Source organism: Argiope bruennichi, chromosome 2 (assembly GCF_947563725.1).
Source record: "Argiope bruennichi chromosome 2, qqArgBrue1.1, whole genome shotgun sequence".
Taxonomy (NCBI): domain Eukaryota; kingdom Metazoa; phylum Arthropoda; class Arachnida; order Araneae; family Araneidae; genus Argiope; species Argiope bruennichi.
The window spans coordinates 142774884-142794992 of NC_079152.1; the positions used below are offsets into that span (position 1 = coordinate 142774884).

Sequence of the window (20109 nt, forward strand, 5' to 3'; positions counted from 1 at the left end):
TAATCTAATACAATTTGCAGCACACTAAAGTGAAAATTAATTTTAACATCAAATTCGTTACAGTCCACATATTCTCTCGATCGTGGCTTTTAAAACTGAATAGGCAAAAAAGATTCAAAAGCTTATGCGTGTTTGATATTTTTTCATGCAAATAATTTTCAAACAATACTTTATTAATAAACTTTGAATCTAGTTCAATTTTATTTATAATGACAATGAACAATAAAATACATACTTAATTTTAAAACTATACATAAATAAAATCTGTTTTCGTAATAGTTCCATATTAAAAAAATAATGCCAAATTTGGTCTTAAATTTAAATTAATCTTCATACAAAATTCAAAAGCGGAAAGTGAGAAATGAAATAACACGATAACAAGATCAACGGACTGCAAAATAACGCAGTTCATTGTGAAGGTCATATTAATAAAGTGTCCGTTTTGTTCGACGCACACATCCCTTTGACATGACATAATAAAATTGCCAATGAGTACCAGGCTTCCATCTGTCTGTCTCTACGCCTGCAAGCATGGTTGGAATCTAGAAACATCGAATTATCTCTGGTTCATTCAACAAAAATAATTTGCGGGTTTTTAAAAAGAACGTTACAGATGAAAATTGTTTCGTATTTGATTAGATATTCTCTATTCATATAAAAAAGATAAAATCAGGTAAATTTATTTTATTCTTAGATTTTTTTAAAGAAACAGTTAACTAGGCAATGAATATATAACTTTTTTTCTTTGTCCCATGAAAGAATGAAAAATTAATTCTATGATATATCTTACTAAATAGTTGTAAATATAGTATTTTAGAATATAATTTTATTTTAGAAAGATTTAATAAAAGACAGCTTTATCATACAATGCATAATATTGCTTTTATAAAATTTGCTCTTTATTTATTTGTAACGGTTGTTTTCTTATTAGTGTGCTGCTATCAGTATTGGAATATTACTTTTATCTGAAAAAAAGTACAGTACCTTGTCACAGGAATTAAAAGTAATAATATTTCAAAAAGAATTTGTTTCAGTTAGTAATATGCAATATAACAATTATATGTATTACAATTATTATATTTAATATAACAAACATCAATCTACTGCTTATTATTGCTTCCTTAATAAGAAAATTTTGAGTTTCTAAAGTAAGCGTGCCTTCTTTTAATAAAGTAATATATGAAAGGTTATAAAAAAGCACTTTAATGAATTTCCTTTAATTCTATTTGAGAGAAGAGAATGAAATTTGAATACATCATAAAAACACTATTTGCGCAAAATTTACTATTCATTCTCATCCGTAATATTAAATCAGATAAAAATATTCATATACAAATTAAAACTCCTAATTTGTAATAACAAATAATATAATGTAATTAGAAAGTAAATAGATAAATTCAATATAATAATTAAACCTGTTTTAAATTATTTTTTGAAAAATAAACTTTGAGTTAATGAATCATATTATTTAAATAAAATGTGACATTAAAATAAATGCCACTTTGAATTTCTTTCTTTCTTTACTTTTTACTTTACTCATGTATTAAGTGTGTCAAACAGATGTGTATATGGAATGTACCAAAAAAGTGAAAGAAGCCTTTATTTCTTTAAAAATTGCAATTATATCTATTCTTCCAATTACAATGTTTCATTGAATTTGATAGACAAGTGTACATTTGTACGTATACAAACAATTTATCTACTTTGGTGGTTAATAATAAAAAAACTCTCAATCAGTAAAATGATTTCGTTGCATTCATTTATGCACAAAATAAATTGTTTTTTTTTTCTGTCAGTAAAATTTGTAGATCTATGCTTTTTTAAAAAAATTAGATATATTAATCACAAATTATCACATGAACAAATCACACCAAATTTTATCTAAACGATTTAAATGGAATTGAATGTAACCAATGAATCCGGGAAATCAACTGGTCGTCAAAGGTGAGTAGTATATACATATTCGTGTTGCAAAAAGATAATAAAAAATAATAAGATATTTTATACGTGTCTTGTAATTCGCATAGTTATAAAAATTTTGAAAAATTATTAAAGCATGAGATGTTAAAATACATATTAAAAATGAAGTTCCGACAAATGACAAATACAGTATAATAGAAGTGCAGTTTTCTTGTGCATACAAGGAAATATATAACTCATTTTGAAAATTAGATAAAAGTTACGCATCTTTAAAAGATTAGAAAACTTTTTTGATAGATATAGTTGATTCATTGCCAGAACTTTTCATTAAGAAGCAATAGACAACAGGAAACTGAGATATTTCGTATATAGCATTAGTGGATATGTTAATACTTGATTATGAAATTTTCAAAACCGAATAAACAGAAATTTCTATTGTAAGTTTCTGTCTAAATACATAAATCTTCTGGAATAGAGCAAACTCATGTTTTGATCATTACCTCAGATAGTTTTGTAGTGCATATAACTCAATACATAATTCAAAGATGCTAGCATTTTTTTATCAACACAAGCAAGTAAACCGCCCAATTCCCAAAATCCATTCAACTGAAAAATGAGCCAGATTTTCCAGTTTATTCTAAACCCAGAAACGTGGTTCAAAATCCACAAACTATATGATTATGTGCTTTCTTTATCGTTTTCGAAGAAACGTCAGATGTCCAATCAGACTGGATTCTGTGGATTTCGTGGGAGATAAAAAAGAAAAATACACATACTGTGGAAAGTTTCGTTTGCTGGGGTTGCTGAATCAGCGAAAGTATTTACGCAAACAGAAATCAGAGCGTCAAGGAAAAAGAGGCGAACAAAGAATCGGTAGACTTTTTGTCAATATAACTTCGGTAGGTTTTCTGCTGTTCGTGCATGTCAAAAAGGAACGCTTTGCAGTTGAATTCTCCAGTAATACCTAACAAGCAGAGAAGAAATTGAAAAAGAAAAAAAAAATGTTAGTAAAGGAAAAGAAAAGAATAATTTTTTTTTCTGATCATTGCCTTTTTTTCAAAATCAATTTTGAAACAAAGCTTTTTTTTTTTAAATATTTTTTAAAAAAATCACTAAATTTTTGGATATAATATCTAAAGTTAATACGGAATCAGTTTATGTGCACATGGTATTTATAAAATGCACTTTGGCAATGCTAGAATCCATACTGTATTTAGGAGGAATATGGTCAACATAGCATAATGCTGGGGTAGAAATACTAAAAATTAAGGGCGTAAACAAAAATTGTTAGATAGATGACATATATAATTCACTGGTCACGTTACTCTGGCATAATTAGATTTAACTTCATTATGTCCTAATTCCTAAAGAGGGTTACTTTATAAGTTCTATGAAATTTGATATTTCGCATTCTAAATGTGTTATGTAGTTGGAGGTGTGCAAATAATTATTATAATAATTATTATTTATATAAAATAATAAACATTATATAAAATAATAAACATTATATAAAATAATTATTATTTTTATAATTCGGTTAGGACGAATGATTTGAAAATAATCAAATATTGATTATTTTTCAATGAATTTCTGAAAAATAACAACAATTCTTAGAATAATCTATAATTTATTTCTTTAAATATTATGAAAATTAGTTTAAATACTATGAATTAAAAATGAGTACAAAATCTGAATACATTTGATTTTTATTCAATTTTCAGAAAGTTTTCATCCATGATAAGCAAATGATATAGTTAAATTGCAAAAAGAGAAATTAAATAATAATAATAAAAAACGATTATAGAAGGTAATTCTGTAAATTAAAAATCTTCAACAGTTTTGCAGAGTTTCAGTAATTTTTTAAAATTTATATTTAACAAGAAATAACCTAGATATCTTTTTTTCATATACAATGGTAGATGCGAAGATATGATGATTCATTCTAATATCAGAATGCATTCTAATATCAGAAGAACCAGTTAACTGATCTTAATAAATTCATCATAAGAGTAAAATATTGCTGAAATACACAAGATCGTTTATTGAATAAACTTTAGAAAATATGATACGATTAATACATATATTTTTTGCAAAACGTTCTATAATTCATATGTTCTATGGTTTCTCTGTTCAATCGCATTCTCCTCTTGTCCTAATACGTTCAAATCTAAAGATTTGAGTTACAAGAATTCCACAATCTAATTAAGAAGTCTCTATATTTTTTCTAGATGAATTAAGCAACGTTCACAGGAGGCCAACTATTGTGCACGATTGAAGACCACGCCTAATTCAGGAAGATTGAAGTAACCGCCATGAGACAATGGCAAAAAGCTGCTCTGGTAAGACAACTATTTGTCATTGTCCCATTGGAGTCATGTGAACTTCCTGAGGTAGTCTTGATCTTTTATTGCCTGCAATAGCTGACCTAGTGTGAACGCTGTTTTAATCTGTTAGAATTGACCACCCCATCCTCACGAATGTTGGAGATGATTGTATGTACCATGTCAGTTGCATTGCACTTACCTCTCATTGGCCAATCAATAATCCTAGACATCTGAGAAATTCCATTGATTCACAGGAAAAAGAAAAAAAAACTCTACTTTGGATTCTCTTATAGCTGGATCAGAGCCTTATTGACAGGCTGTATCCTTATAATCACGAGGTCCAAACTTCCATAGTTATCAGGCAGCTGGAAACGGGATTTATGAACCAATTTTAGTCATCAAATCCTCAATGTCGGCATTGTGGTATTCAAATGAGATTTATAAATGCGTATCATACAGTTACGAAGAGAATTCGAGATACCATTAAAATATGAACCTTGATATCTCTTTCAAGAGAATTACAGATTTAATTTGGGAAATTATTCTTTACTGCTGAGGAGGTTTGCATTTTATTCAGGGTCTATTGCGGTTCGTATTGGTATCACAAGTAGGAGGTTTTGACAGAATTCCCGTTCTTGCTGATGTATTTACCTATCCAAAATATTAATTCTTGTATTTGCTGATTCGTGTATTTCTAATGGTATATCTGTATTATAATCTTCCTAGAAAAATCAGAATTTCATTTCATTACTACTAGGAACCATCTCAGCTGTAATTTCGATATTTCTTTAAAATCATGCATATTATCATTATTTATTCACATACCTTTAATACCATGCGAAGTCTGAAATTACAGATACATTGTTGAAGTATACATTAAATGGAATATACCTGCGTTATTGTTATGCATTTTCAATGAGTTCCTTTATATTCTTTTTATAGAATTGTGTATTTATTTGAAGTTTGCCAATTTTAGAAGAATAGTTGCAAAAATGAAACATAAAAGCAAAGCAATATCAAAATCAAACGAATTTTGTATGTGAGTTTAATTTTTTTTTTAAATTAAAGAATTGTTTTTTTAATTTATTAAATGAAACGTGATATTTCTTCTTTCTTATTTTAATATATATATATATATATATATATATATATATATATATACAGAAAGAGAGAGAGCGAGAAAGACATATGGTGGGACATTAATTTAAAAAAATATTATTTTAAAAAAGGAGCATGTTTCATCTACAAGGAAGAAAGTATGCTGCTGAAATGTAACTTCTTGAAAACAATATGGATCTTGCTTATAACTATTTATGCTAGAGATAGAACTGGATGTTATTGGTATCGAAAGTCAATTTATTATAATGATGATATTCAATACAAAACAAATTGCTTATGGTATTTACGGTAGTTTTAATCTAATTAATATAAAAAATTTTAATTAAAAAAACGAAAGCAGAACTTTTAATTTGGTTAAGAATATTTTTTATATTTTAATTTGATTAATATATTTTTTTTGTTTTTGTTCTTTTGTAAATTTGAATTCGTAATAATGAAATTTCGTGAACAACAAGAATATTCAGCTTCAAAGCGTAAGGTAATGGAAAAGAAATACGAAACTCCTAGGCGGAAACATAGAAAAAGCTTCTTTTCTTTAAATTTAAAGAAAACTGGTGTTAAGAGAATTAGCGTTAAACTCTAATTACGTCTTTAAACAGAATGTTAAGAGAATATTTTTGTTTTAATTAATTGGTGGATCTTGCAAGCATTCTTTTTTCAACACCGTTAATTATTTCCAGTACATTTAATCGTGAAATTTTCTTGGTTGCAACTTTTAAGAAAAATTCTTACGTATGTTTTTAGAGGATTAAAGACGAACTTTCTTTTAATGTAGAAATTTATGCAGAATACTTATGATCAACTTCAGAAGTTTTTAGATGATAATGTTTCATGGATATTTGTTACCATTGATAATTTGGTGTAAAACAGAAAGAAACGAATTATAGTCATCAATATAATAATAAAATTAGACAGAGTTTGAATTTCATCAGCATCAATAGGAGAGAACTGCTAAAAAATACGGAATTGTTTGAATATTTGTCTTTTTTTTTAAATGTAAAAATCTCAGTATAATCAAAGTTTACATGAATATCTTTTAGGCACGTTAATAATATCACCAGCATATTTTTTATTATTTTAAGCTTATTAAATAAAAATTTAAGAAACACTATCAGAATATTTTGAAAAATGAGTAATGTTATGGTGGTATTCTTGGAAAATGTGCTGTTTTAAGAAAGAAATTATTGCCTTGAATCTTCAAATAGTTTTTATTTGTACAATTTCGCATGTTTCCGTCTCCCTCTTGGTCATAAGTTTTAAACCTTAATGCATTTTATATTGTAATGCATTATTTTTTTATTTGATTGTATTAGCAATGTAGGATATTAAAATAAAAATCTCAGCCTATTTCCAATATTTTAAAATTCTTTAAATAAACATAGTTTTTGGTTATTTATAGAGTATTTTTAAACTTACAATAGTATCTTTGAATCTTAAAAAAGCCAAAGTATTTTCAAATTTCTAGGGAATGAGGAACTTATTATGATGTCAATTTTACATTTACTGAAAATATAATTCCGAGAAAATTTATTTCCATCTTACAAAATTATTTACCTTTTATAGAACAGTTTTGAAATTAAAATAATATGTGTAACATTCATATTTAAGTGATCAAAAGTATCCTAAATTTTACATTAACACTTTTTACATACAGTTGTTACTGCATCGGATAAATTAGAAATTCTTTTTTCGGAATATTGCATCAAATAAATGATTTATTATATGGTATGCGTTATATTTTATGGATTGTGGAAGAATGTATTATATTTTATAAAATGTTTATGCATAATATTTTACAAAATATGTTATGCATTATATTTTTGGAATGTTGTCTGCATCATATTATGCAAGATTTAGTATCGTGGTGTACATTTTAAAACATGTGTAACGTCTGATACAAAAAAAGGTAAAGTTAAAAAGAAGAATTATCTGAGAAAATTGACCTATTATTACTTTAGAACTCTTAATTCAATGTGCAATTGTTTAAACTTTCTTGAAGCACAGCTCTTATATACCTAACACCAAGTGCAAAAAAAAAAAGTCATCTAAAAAAATCACTTTTTTTACAAAAAATATTGATGTAGGAAATATATTTATTTTTGTTCATTTTTTTTAATATTTCAACTATGCTGCAAAAATATTTCAAAATTTTCTTTTGAGGAATTCTTGTCTTTAAGAATTTATTTTATGGATTTGTTTGTTTTATAGAATTAAAAAAATGTACTGCTTTTTAGTTCACAAAGTTTAGAAAGGCGGTCATAAATACAAATAAAAAGGAATCCTCACTTGACATGTTAATTTCATTTTGTAATTAACGATTACATTTGCGCCATATTCAAAATGTATTAATAAAAATATAAGAAAGCAAGGATAATAGAAAATTTGAGGGTCGGAAATCGGAAGATTTCTCGCCTTTCATGATGTCTATTGGAAGTCTAAATTTAATTCAGACTATTTAAAGATCTGTGAAGATAATTTAAAGTTCTTGAAAACCTTGGCCATTGGTTTCAAAAAGAAAAACAAAATGGAATCCAGAGATCGATTGTCCTTGTTTGACAGTCAGTTGATCTTTTCAGTATTTATGAAAATTATCATTAATTGCTACCTTATTATATCACATGCCATTCATAAATAAAATGTTACAATAATGTATTTGAATTACTACATGGCGATAGTTGAATTATGTGTAATTGATGGATGGTTCCTTATAACCTTTTATTTTTTATTTTTCTCCTCACGCATTTTCCTATGTTCTGTAATTTATATTGCAAGATTCGGAATTACTTTGGTTATCTTTTTTTTCCTACTCATAATTTGATTCATGTTTTAAGTAACATGTTTTACTTTGGTCTAATATTATAAACTGAACCACTGAAATGCGTCAGTAGGAAACGATTTTGAAATTTGATTATCAAAAATTCACCATGTACGCATGTCTTTTCTGTGTCAAAGTTGACGCGAAGATCGAATGCTTCTATAATGTTTCTACAAATATCTAAGAAAAAATGCCTGTTAAACTGGTGCTCTTGAAATTTTTGGTAGCTTTTACTTAGAAAAATATCTTTGTTTCAAAACGGACGTTAACATGACTATTTTTACAGAACATTCGTCCAGTACAGAGTAAAGTCGAAGAAACTCAATAAGGGACAGCGAAACTTTATTCTACACGAAAATAATACAGACGAATCGCGCAACAAACAACACTTTCTGAAATCAACAACACACAAGCAGCGAATCGTTGTTAAACATTTACTATAGCGAGCAGAGGATGGCCGTTGAAACAACACTCCAAATACAGAATTCACTCAACACTCCTCCCATTTCGACTACGTTCACCTCTCTCTCTTCAGTGTTTCCCCTTTTTATAATTTCCGTGACAAGACAGGGAAGATACTAGAGGGTGTAGCATCTTTGCTCCTAATCGAAATATTGTCGAAATTCTCTTAATTTCTGGAATAGTTCTTAGGAAAAATCTACAAATTCGACTTTGAGTCAACAAATGATCACCATGTTTGCCAGAAATGCCAGCATCAACCCAGAATCTGTTAAAATATCTGTAAAATACTCTTCCTTAACATAAAATAAACTGCGCATGGAAGTACAAAGGCTAATTTAGGCGTGGATTTCTATTTTGAACGATCGTTCTATGATTACCTACAACACATTATATTTGTATATTTTTCTTTTTTACCGCTAATATTTTCTTTATCAAAACTATCTTCCAATTTCAGCTAAAAGTAATTCACCATAACAAGTTTAAAAATTTTCTATTAGTAGTGCAGGATTTTAAATCGAGCAGCCCGTCAGAGGGCATGCGCTGCTATTGATATTTGTGCTACTTTTAAACATTTGCCTTGTTCCATTTCAGATTTTTTTTAAACTTTATGATTTTTTTAAAAAAATTAGTTCGAATAAGTAGCTTTTGTTTCACCATATTTTTGAATTCAGAGCTAAACAGATACCTTCCACAGTTTAAAAAAAAACATGCTGTAGGGACTGGAACTTTTACTAGTGTGAATTTTAATCTTTTATCGGAAATAGATATTTCATAAGGTTTAGTGAATAGCACTGAAATACGGGGGCGGTTAGATTAGGTGAAAGTCTCCATAAATACGAGACAAGGAAGGTTCTATTCAGTGAAAGCTTTCATGAAGCTGTATAAAAGATATTCATTTCCTACGCCTTATAGCTCATAAAGAGGATTCATTATCAGAAATTACGGACGCTGATTAATATTTGGAGTAGATTGAGTAGATTATAATGTAATATTTAGTTTGACCCATTTTATCATTGACCCATTATATGGAATGAACCAACTGGTAATGAATGAAATGGTTGATTAACGATAACTTTTATTACCTTATAAAATCATTGCTGCATCCACAAAAAGGGTGGCACAAATTCGTATTCATATGATATAGCAATGCATACTGAATTTGTAGAATTTTTGTGTAATAAATGCAAAAAGCGTTTTCATGAATGCATTTAAAAGGATAAATAATTTTCTCATTAAACATTTGGAAGTGAAAAAAAACGAGAACTAGCAAATATTAAAAGAATGTAAAAACCATAATGAATATCATCAGAATTAAAAGATATTCATCCTTTAAAATACATTATAATTGAGATTATGATTCCAATTCGTTCAAAGACTTTTTTTTTTAACTGCATCTCATGGCTTTATGTGTTTTGGCCTCAAGATCTTTGATTAAAGAATTTTTCCCTTTTAATTTACTGATAAAAGCGTTTTTTTTAAATATACATATTCATTATTTTCAAGTTTTGTTCCTTATTTCTTACGAAATTCTTTTCGTCTTTAGAAAAAACATAAAGTATCCAAACCTTGATCAGGTTTAAAATTTTTTAGTTAGCGTTGCGGCACATTACGACTGCTATTATATTAAAGCAATGGGTCTTCTTTACAATTGGATCTATATTTTAAAAAGCCATGCATATTAATCTCCATATAATCCTATTTAAAAATATTTTTCAATTTCAAAAATGAATAGCTCGAAAAGCCATAAACTTTTGAAATTAATGCAGGAAAATCTTGAAGTTCGTTGCCATTTCGAGGAATTTTATATACTCTATACATTTATTTAAAACATAATAATGAATTATAATGTTTGATTCAACCTATCGTGATTTACATAAAAATGAAATCACCATATGTTGATTCATTATAATATCAGTCTATTATATAGGGTTACTTCTCACATGATATGTAATATTAGAATTCTGAAATTTTCGCGTGTTGTTTTTACGATATTTGAACACTTTTAGTCTCCAAATGACCATTCATTTTTAAATCTCTAGTGTCTTTTGAAACATTAAACAAAGAATGACAATATCAACATCGTACTAAAATGTGTATTTACACATTATTGTACACGATGAAGTACATCTCTCATATTAATATGATGCCCATTATTTAATCATATTACTTTATGCAACATTTAAATCATTAATATCCATGCGAAATAGAAAATATTTCGTCAAAGATATTAACTAATTAATTTATGAAAGAATCCTGAAACTACATTGAAGTTAAATTTTAGCCCGTTGTTAATTGAACTATTTTCATCAAAGAACTATTTTCATCTTAAATATAAACTGCAAATATAATTTATCAATTAAATAATATTTCGTAAGGATTCCTATTAAAAGTAACGTAATTGCAATTTAATCTGCTTACCTGTATTCCTTCATCAAAAAGTAAAGAAAGCATAAATGATATTTAATTGGTTCGTAATTAATACATAATAATTTCCTGTGAGCAATTATTGTTTCGCTATTTATGAATGAAGTTTTCGATAGTCATTTTGGAGAAAGTAAATGCATTATACATTGTCACATAATTTTTTCCCCTCAAAGATTTACATAGGATATTTCCGTTTCTAATTATTCTTCAATTTCATGTACAAAGTTGAGTGTCGGAAGCATCTGGTGATGCAGGATTTCGAAGAAAGATTAAAACAAAACATTAACGAAATGAAGATTCGAAACAATTAGGCAAAAGAATCTTATTGAACTATAATTAGAATATTTAACGGATCCGAATAGAAATACTCTTTTATCATATTACTTTGAAATCTCTTACCTTTCAATAAATAATGTAAGACAAGGAATTTCAGAAGGAATTTTTAATTAAATACTATTTTCTAAAGGATGTCATAAATAATTTGATAGTTTAAGGTATTTTTGGCTTCTATTGAAAAGGGAGATTATACTGGTAAAGCCCATCAAAATAGTATGAAGCGTTTCTTATTGTTCTTAAACCATAAATGTTAAAACCAAGCAAAATGTTAAGTTTAGTTTAATAATATGACTTCTTAAAATATGTGTGAATCGATATGAATAAAGGATGTCTTCGTATAAAGGGGTCCCAAAATGAACGCAAGATTTGAATACAAAAAAAGTTGGCAAAAAAACCATTTGACAGCCGATAGAACTAGTAAAAATGGAGAGTTACACGATAGAACAACGTTTTAACGCAAGATTTGAATTAAATAAAATACACAGATTTTTTTTTCTTTCAATTGATATATTTTTATTTAATCGTAAAGTACACAGGATAGGGTTATGTATGGAATAACACATAGAGCCAATGGCCTCTATGGCTTTGCTGTCTCATAACGCACTCTTTTGTCAAAATTTTCCATGACCATTTTGCATAAATGTGGCTGCATCGTTGAATTTCCTTCTCCAATACACGCGTGCATTGACATAAACGTTTTGATTTAAAATAACCTCATTAAAAAGGAGACCAATGGTGTTAAATCACATGATCTAGAGGACCAATTCCCGAATTTCCGAACTGAGACTGCAAGACTTTCATTATTTTCGAAATATTGTTCAACAAGGAAAACACTTTGTTCTATCGTGTAATACTCCCTTTTTACTAACCCTAAACTATCAGCTGTCAAACGGTTTTTTTTATACAGTTGACAGCACTTTACAACACGAATGGTAGCAAATTAAAATCTTACATTAATTTTGGGCTCACTTTATATATTTCATATTTATTTTCATATTAGCTTCAAAATTTCCAACAACCACTCTCGATTTTTTCTTATTTTAAAAAAATTCTAACAGTGAGAAAACTCTAAAATAAATTTTTTACATATTTTAATTCAAAATAATTGGAGGGAGAAGATTAAAAAGATAAGAGAATAATCTCAACATGCATATATTTCGAAAATTAGCTATTCTCATTACCTTCTTCCATTTCATAAGTGGAGAGATTAAGTTTGTAATCTTAAAAACATATATGTTGAAAAAAATTCAAAATATTTGTCAAAATAAAAATTAAAACTGCACATTCTTTGTTTATGTTTATTTATGGAACGAAAATATGAACAAAAGAAATTATATATTAATTAATCTAATTATAAAACAATAGAATCAGAAGTAGGGTAAATTTAAAGAACAGAAAGATTAAAATATGTAAAAATACTCTATGTCCCAAAAGGATAAATCTAAACTTACAATCAAGATACCAATAGATAGTTTCAAACGAAAATATATTAAAACATTTTAAAAGCAGGGCTGCCTTTAATCAGATCAGCCAACTGCAGATTTCTTCAGTGATTTTAAAAGCTTCAGTTATTTTAGTTGCTGTAGATTGATTCACTGATTTTAAAAGTTATTTTTTGACCACCACAAAATATTAAATTAAATTCGTAGGATGTGCTTTTCTGTTCTACATAGATGATTTTTGAGGAGTACAATCCCAGGTATGCATGGATTTGGAATACATATTAAGTGATTCTATGATGGCAATGCATTTCTGGCTATATTTTAGTTCCTGCTTTGTTAAGAAGGTAAACTATTCAAAATTCTAAAAACATTCTATTGCGAGCAGAACTGCTAGATTGAGAGTGGGATCCAGCAAGTCAAATATAAAAAAAGCATTTTCTTGTTTGTTCTCCTTAAAAGTTTATTTTTCTGTCCTAAAAAAATAAAAATTCTACAAATAATAAAATGTTAGGATAATACAGGATGTCCCACAAGGTATGCATCGTCTAATTTTTTCAGATACGAATAGAATACGTCAAGACGAGTATTTTGACATACAACATGAGGGGTTCCTGAATATAGCATCATAGTCTAATTACAAGAAGAACATTAGTTATGAATTCGACAGTTTGTATACCAAATCACGACGCATACGACGACTGCATATCATTCCGTAGATGACTATGGAAATTTGTGGCAACCAATGAGAGGAAAAGCGCGTCTGTAAGTGAATATACAAATTTTTGTGCTGCTCTGTTCCCTTACAAAATTCAAATCAATCACCTTGACCAATTTGGATGGTTTAAGTAGGTTTGATTTTGTAGGCACGATGATTAATAAAGTTAAATGTGACGAAATTGATTTTAATCGGACCTGGTTCAGTGACAAGAGGCATTTTCACCTCCACGGATAGGTTAAAAAACAGATCTGGAGGTTCTGGGCCACTGAAAATCTTCATTATGTAATAGTTCGGCCACTGCACCCAGTTAGGCTCACATTTTGATGCGCGATATCTGCTAAAGCAGTCATTGGCCCAGTTTTTGTAATCGAAAATGTCTCCGGTGAAGCTTACTTTGACGTGTTGAATGGCGGTGTCAACTCATTCCTGCATGGTATAAACAAGATAAGCGATTATTGGTTTATGTATGACGTTGCTAGACCTCACCGCACTCAGCGAAGCTTCGATCTCTTAGCGGAGCATTTTCATGATAGACTGATCAGGTTGTATTCCGCTATGAGAACATTCAAGGGTATAGATTGGCCACCTTGCTCGCCGTATCTTATCCCAAACGACCTTTTTTTTTTTTTTTTTTTTTTTTGCGGACTTCTGAAGAAAAATGATCTTATACAGCCCTCAACATTGGACGATCAAACCGAGAATATGGAAATTGAAACAGATGTTTCGCAGAAAGCAGTTGTAATCTTCTACTACAGACTTCACAATGTCATTTGTTCAAACGGCGGACATTTCAAAAATCTGTTGTATTGACAGTTCTCAATAAATATTGATTTTCTCTTGGTTTTTTTTTTTTTCTCATTTCTTAAAGTTTTCATATTTTTGAAATATATTGAAGTTTTTTATATGTTACAAGATTCACACCTTAATTAGGTTATGACGCTATATTCGGGAACCCCACATGTTATACATCAAAATACTCGTCATGACGTGTTCTATACGAATACCAACCTCTGATACGTTTCATTATTTTCACTCAATTATTAGGATATATATAAAACCAAATAATTGCTTCAATAATAATGTGCACAAATGTAACTGTTGGACAATCTGGAGTCATAATGTATAAATGAAAACAAATATATATTCGCAAAGTTTATAACATAAGAATATATTAATCTCAAATTAACCATTAATATGTTAAAAATGTGATAAAGCATGAAGCTAAATTAACCTTTTTATTAAAGGAAGACTTACATAAAATGCACTGCTCAAGGAAGTAAAATGTTTGAATCTGTCTTCATTTACAAGTACCGTTACTTCAAACTTTTCCAAAAACTTGAAATTTTGGTTCTTAGAAGAACGAAAGTACCCAGAAATTGCTTTATTCCTATAATAGGGTAATATGTGATAAATTTACAAAAAATGTTGTGATTATTAGACAATTTTTAAAAGTCTTCCGACCACTTAGCTTTCTTTTCTAAGTTTTATGAGACTCTATTCGATATCACTATCCGCTAGTAAGAAGTACGCCATTTCAATGCAATTTTACATTAAGATGGCATTTTGCTGAACGACAGTTTTAATTTTTTATTTAAAAAATCTAAAAATATGAAAAGTTAAATTAAAATCGTAAGTGCTTGAGAACGCAATCCCTTAGATTTAAATAGATTTCAAATATAAAATGAAATTAAATTTTTTTCTTTTTTTATGTTACACTAGCTAGTATCTGGCGCGTTGCTGCCGCAAATGAAATGATTTTGGAAATATCGTTTGAAATTTGAAATAGCTATCTTGCTTAGTTAGGAATTATAGGAAGAATGATAATTATTTTCTTTTCGGCAATGAATACATTCATTGAAATTGAATGATATATAAAGGAGAAGTATAAATAATATTTATTCTATTTTTTAAACTTTATTATTCAAGTGCTTACGGTAAATAATAGTTTTTGTTTTTTCCGTCTTCAGCAAAAACAAATATATTTCTTGGCTGTCCGATTCGTGAGCATGCAACTGGCCATGTGAAAAACATGGATTTTCTTAATTGAATTTCAAGTCAATTTGAAAATGATTGACCTTGCGCCTTGTTAGTCGTGTCATCGTGAATGCATCGGATGGAGAACTGCTGTCATTTGAGATCAAAAGGCATGTCGATATTAATAATGGAAATGCGTGTATGAGCACGTCGTCTTCTCCCTTCAACTTTCTGTTAAGAATAATTGCCTCGATTCTTGCCGCATGTTTGTCTTGTGATTCCGATGAGCTATCTAAGATCTACTAAGTGACGAACGTTTTGAAGGCATATTTTTTGACGAATCAAATTAATATGATATACACAAACGATATTCGATACCATCGAAATATCGTTTGTTGCTTCGAATAATAAATAAAAAAAAATTACTGTGTGCACTGGAACATTACCATTATATATAACTTATTTGATCGGCATCAATAATAATAATTCGATTTTGTATGTATGAGATATACTCTGGATAATATATTTGGTTCGCCGCAGCCAAAATAGTTTGCACACTGAATGACGATATATTGTGGAGATGGTTATTCATTAACAAAAAGAAATGAAAAAAATGAAAGAAAAAGATTAGCGCTTACACTAAATATTTTCAACATCATTTTACTCACATTGATTGGCATCTGTGATAATAATTTTATTTTGTTTGATATATCTGTGATTAATTCCGAATGACACATGCGGTTTGCCGTTTGCTGTTTGTCTTTTGTCAGTCGTCAATTTTAAAATAATGTTGAATAATAAAAACGTATGGAACGATTTGTTTGTAAATTTTATTGCGTTCAAAATAAATGCTAATAATTGCACTTCGAGCAAGTGCAAGCAATAAGTTCGCAATATTTATTAAAATCGAATGAATGGTACTTTCAGCTCATAAAATACGACCAAACAAACATTCATTTTTATATATTAGATGCGAAAAGTTTATTAGTTATACGAAAAGAACCTACAAGCAGTAAAAATATTTAAAAAATGTTATAATAGTTATCAAAATATTTCGAACAGTCCCGTTTAATATTTATATAATGAATTTTTTTTTAAAAAATTCCCGTATCAATTTCTTTTTTAATTTCTCAAGATTTTTTAAACTTTTACTCAAAATATTCCTCGAACACTTTAAATTATGAATAGGAGGTTGATTTTTATATTCATACTTATTTCCCAAACAAACACTTCACAATTGATTAAGATCCATATCATAGTGATAAAATGGAGACGAACGATGAAATCCGTAGAAGTCCTTTGCCTGGATTTTGTTACAAATTGGCGTTTCAAAAGAAACCTAACAAAGCGCAACAGGCTGAAATAAGAGCAAAGGCTTCTGTGCCTTTTCAATTCCTGTCAACTCTTGCACTGCCTGGGGCATTAATTACGAGTTCCCTGAAACCTGGAGAGGGATATGTTTTGACAAGTGCTTTTGGTACCATCGATCGTTATCAGCGTTTCTCTTGTCTGCGGAATTAATGGAAATGACATCTACATTTTTGCAACTTTCTTTGCATATTATTCCTTGAAGAAAAACTTCCTTCGTGCTTTTATCATCTCTTTTCTTTTCTTATTCTATTCTTTCCAAAATAAAATGAATTATTCTGCCAGAGAGTTTGGTGTCGAGAATGTTAGAAGTGTAACTTGGAATTGAATGAAATTTACATTCTCAGAAAGGATATATAAAATCAAAATTTAGTCTGTTTGGTTGGATGAAAAATGGGGGGAAAAGCGGGTTGTGCTTTTGTATGATACGAAAACAGACAAGAAAAAGAGTCTAAAAAATTTAGATTGAATGGCAATGCAACTGTCTTTAAGGCAGAAGTGGTGGTAAACAGAAATACTTTGTAGTTTGTCGCTAAAAGCAATATAAAAGGGACAAAGGTAAGTTTTAATTCAGGATAGGCTTAAATGGTACTTGATTACGTTGGTGAAACAAACAAAGTGATATTGCTTATAAAAGAAAACGCTGCTGAATTTGGGGTTGAAATGATCTGGATCAGAGCTCATCAGGGGTATATTAGAAGCAGATACACTATCCAAGGAAACTTTAAATTTAGAAACCCGAAATATATTTCCATGAGTCCAAAATATTACTCAGAAATGCGACTAAAAACTAATAATTAAGGTTTTGTAGTAGAGATGAGGAAGAACTGTGGTATAACGAAGAAGCAAATGTATATATATATATATATATATATTGTATATATTTAGTCATACCATATTTGGTGACCTCAAACTTTGAACTGCAGTCTTGAAATTTTAACCATTAGCAATATGGACGTCAATAATTTTGTACAAGTGATCATAAATTAAGGTATGTTCGTTAAAGTAATTTAAAATGTCTATAACGGAAGAAAAGTCACCTGCGTTAAATCTTGATATCCCAAATGATGAAGTCAATCGAGTCGCAATTAAGCCGCCAAATATTTGGCGAAACAAGACAAAACTGTGGTTTTTACAGCTTGAAGCACAGTTTGCAAACAGCGGTATTTCTCAAAATTCAACTAAATACAATACTGTCGTCGCTGCTTTAAAAGAAATTGTTTTAGATTTTGTGTTTGATATTTTGTCCGATCCTCCAACAGATAATAAATATGAAACTTTAAAAACAGCTTTATTAAACAGATTAACTGATACCAAGGAATAGAAATTAAAATAACTCTTGACTGATATGGAACTTGGCGACAAACGGTTTTCCGATCTTTTAAGGCAAATGAAAATCTTGGCAGAAAATTCTATTTCGGAATTAGTTATTAAATCTTTTTGGCAACAAAGGCTTCCACAGTTAGCCCAAGCTATTTTAACAATAAGCAAAACAATAACAAAAGATACTATTGTTAATATTGCATAGCTGTCTAAAACTTGTATGTTGAGTGTTGTGAGCCTTCTATAGATCACAGATGGAAAATGTTGACCCTTCATTACCATTTTAAAATTTCATCTCTTCCCTCACATCCATTTTTTAACTACAGACAAAGTCGTTTCATACATCACTTACAAAATGCTAGGCCAACACTCATTCCTTCATTTTCTCAAGAGCTACAAACATTCTCAATAGCTTAAGTATGACTAATACTCATGTTATGCCTATTTTAAAACGTCATCTCATCCCATGGAATTCTTATGGTATAATGTATCTAAATCCATTCAAAACTTTTGACAAATCTAATAAGATTCCTACAGCTTACCAATAACTTTTTGCACATCATAGGGAAGAATATATGAATTTTATTCCTATTTTTGCAGACCGTACAAAATGCTCTTCTAATACTTCATTTGCATGTGTTTTTATCAATTCCATTCTCTCTTTCTAACTTCACTCATCATGCTCTGTTTTTATTGCTATTCTTCATGCTTTATCTCTGCTTTCTAATTGTCCTCCTGATAATCATATCATATATTCAGATTCGTTAAGTGTCCTTGAGTCACTGACATTGCTACATCATTTAAGTCACCATTTAGCCTTTAATATTCTCGAACTGCATGAACATCTTACATGTCAAGGATTCTCTATTCGCCTTTGCTGGGTTCCCTCTCATGTCCGGATAGCTGGCAATGAACTAGCGGACAGTTTGCAAACATCTGCCACTACTATTTTAAACTGTCCTGTCCCTTTCAATGATATAAAAAATATGTTTAAGTCAACCTCCACTCAAAATGGCAAAGTGAATGGAATGTCAAGAATACAAATAATCTCCATTCAATTAAACACTTCATTGATCACTGGCCAAGCTTATCTAATAGAAAGTATGATACAACTCTTACTCGATTAAGAATAGGTCACACTCTACTCACGCACAAACATTTGTTGCCGGGAGAACCCGCCCCTAAGTGTACAGAATGCCAGTGCCAATTATCAGTTCAGCACATTCTAATTGATTCCCACAATTCATTTCACAACGCACCCGTTGCTTTCAGTCATTCTAAACTAAAAGTCATTCTTCACAAAATTAAACATCCAAGTCTTTTGACTTTCTTAAAAATGACCGGTTTTTACCATTTGATCTAATTAAAAATGGTTCAATTTTAAGGTTTTCATACAGCGTTTTTTACCGTTTGCATAAACATTGACAAATCATGACAAAAGAAGTTTATGATTATATATTATTAAGATTAGTTTATGATTATATAAGAGTTTATAAACAAGGTTTAAATTAATACCATACGTTTGGCGCAACATAATAAAGAATGGTTTTTGAGTCACAAAACTCCACTAAATCAAATAAAATCAAATATTGCAGAGATGGCCGGTAAAATTATAGCGGTTTACAGAACTTCCGAAGTATGCCAAGTAACGAAAGTTGGCTCTTTGCCAAAATCAACTTTTTCAGACGACTCGCATAAATTAGAAGAATTACAAGCAGATGTAGCTGCATTAACGAAAAAATGTGATGAATTCTCTCGAAATACTAGATCACGCAGCAAATCTAGAGAATATGAAAGACAATCTAGATCGAAATCCAAATCAAATAGATATGAATTTTGTTATTACCAAAATAAATTTGGAAGGAATGCTAAAAAATGCCTAAA

General features: G+C 29.1%; 1 protein-coding gene across 1 annotated transcript in view; it reads left to right on the forward strand.

The window, feature by feature from the left end:
• Nucleotides 1-512: 512 nt before the first annotated feature.
• Nucleotides 513-20109, forward strand: part of LOC129958634 (uncharacterized) — a 104052-nt gene continuing 84455 nt past the window's right edge. The window contains exon 1 of the mRNA XM_056071245.1: nucleotides 513-673. The gene's annotated coding sequence lies outside the window, so the exon portion shown is untranslated. The remainder of the gene's footprint in view (nucleotides 674-20109) is intronic.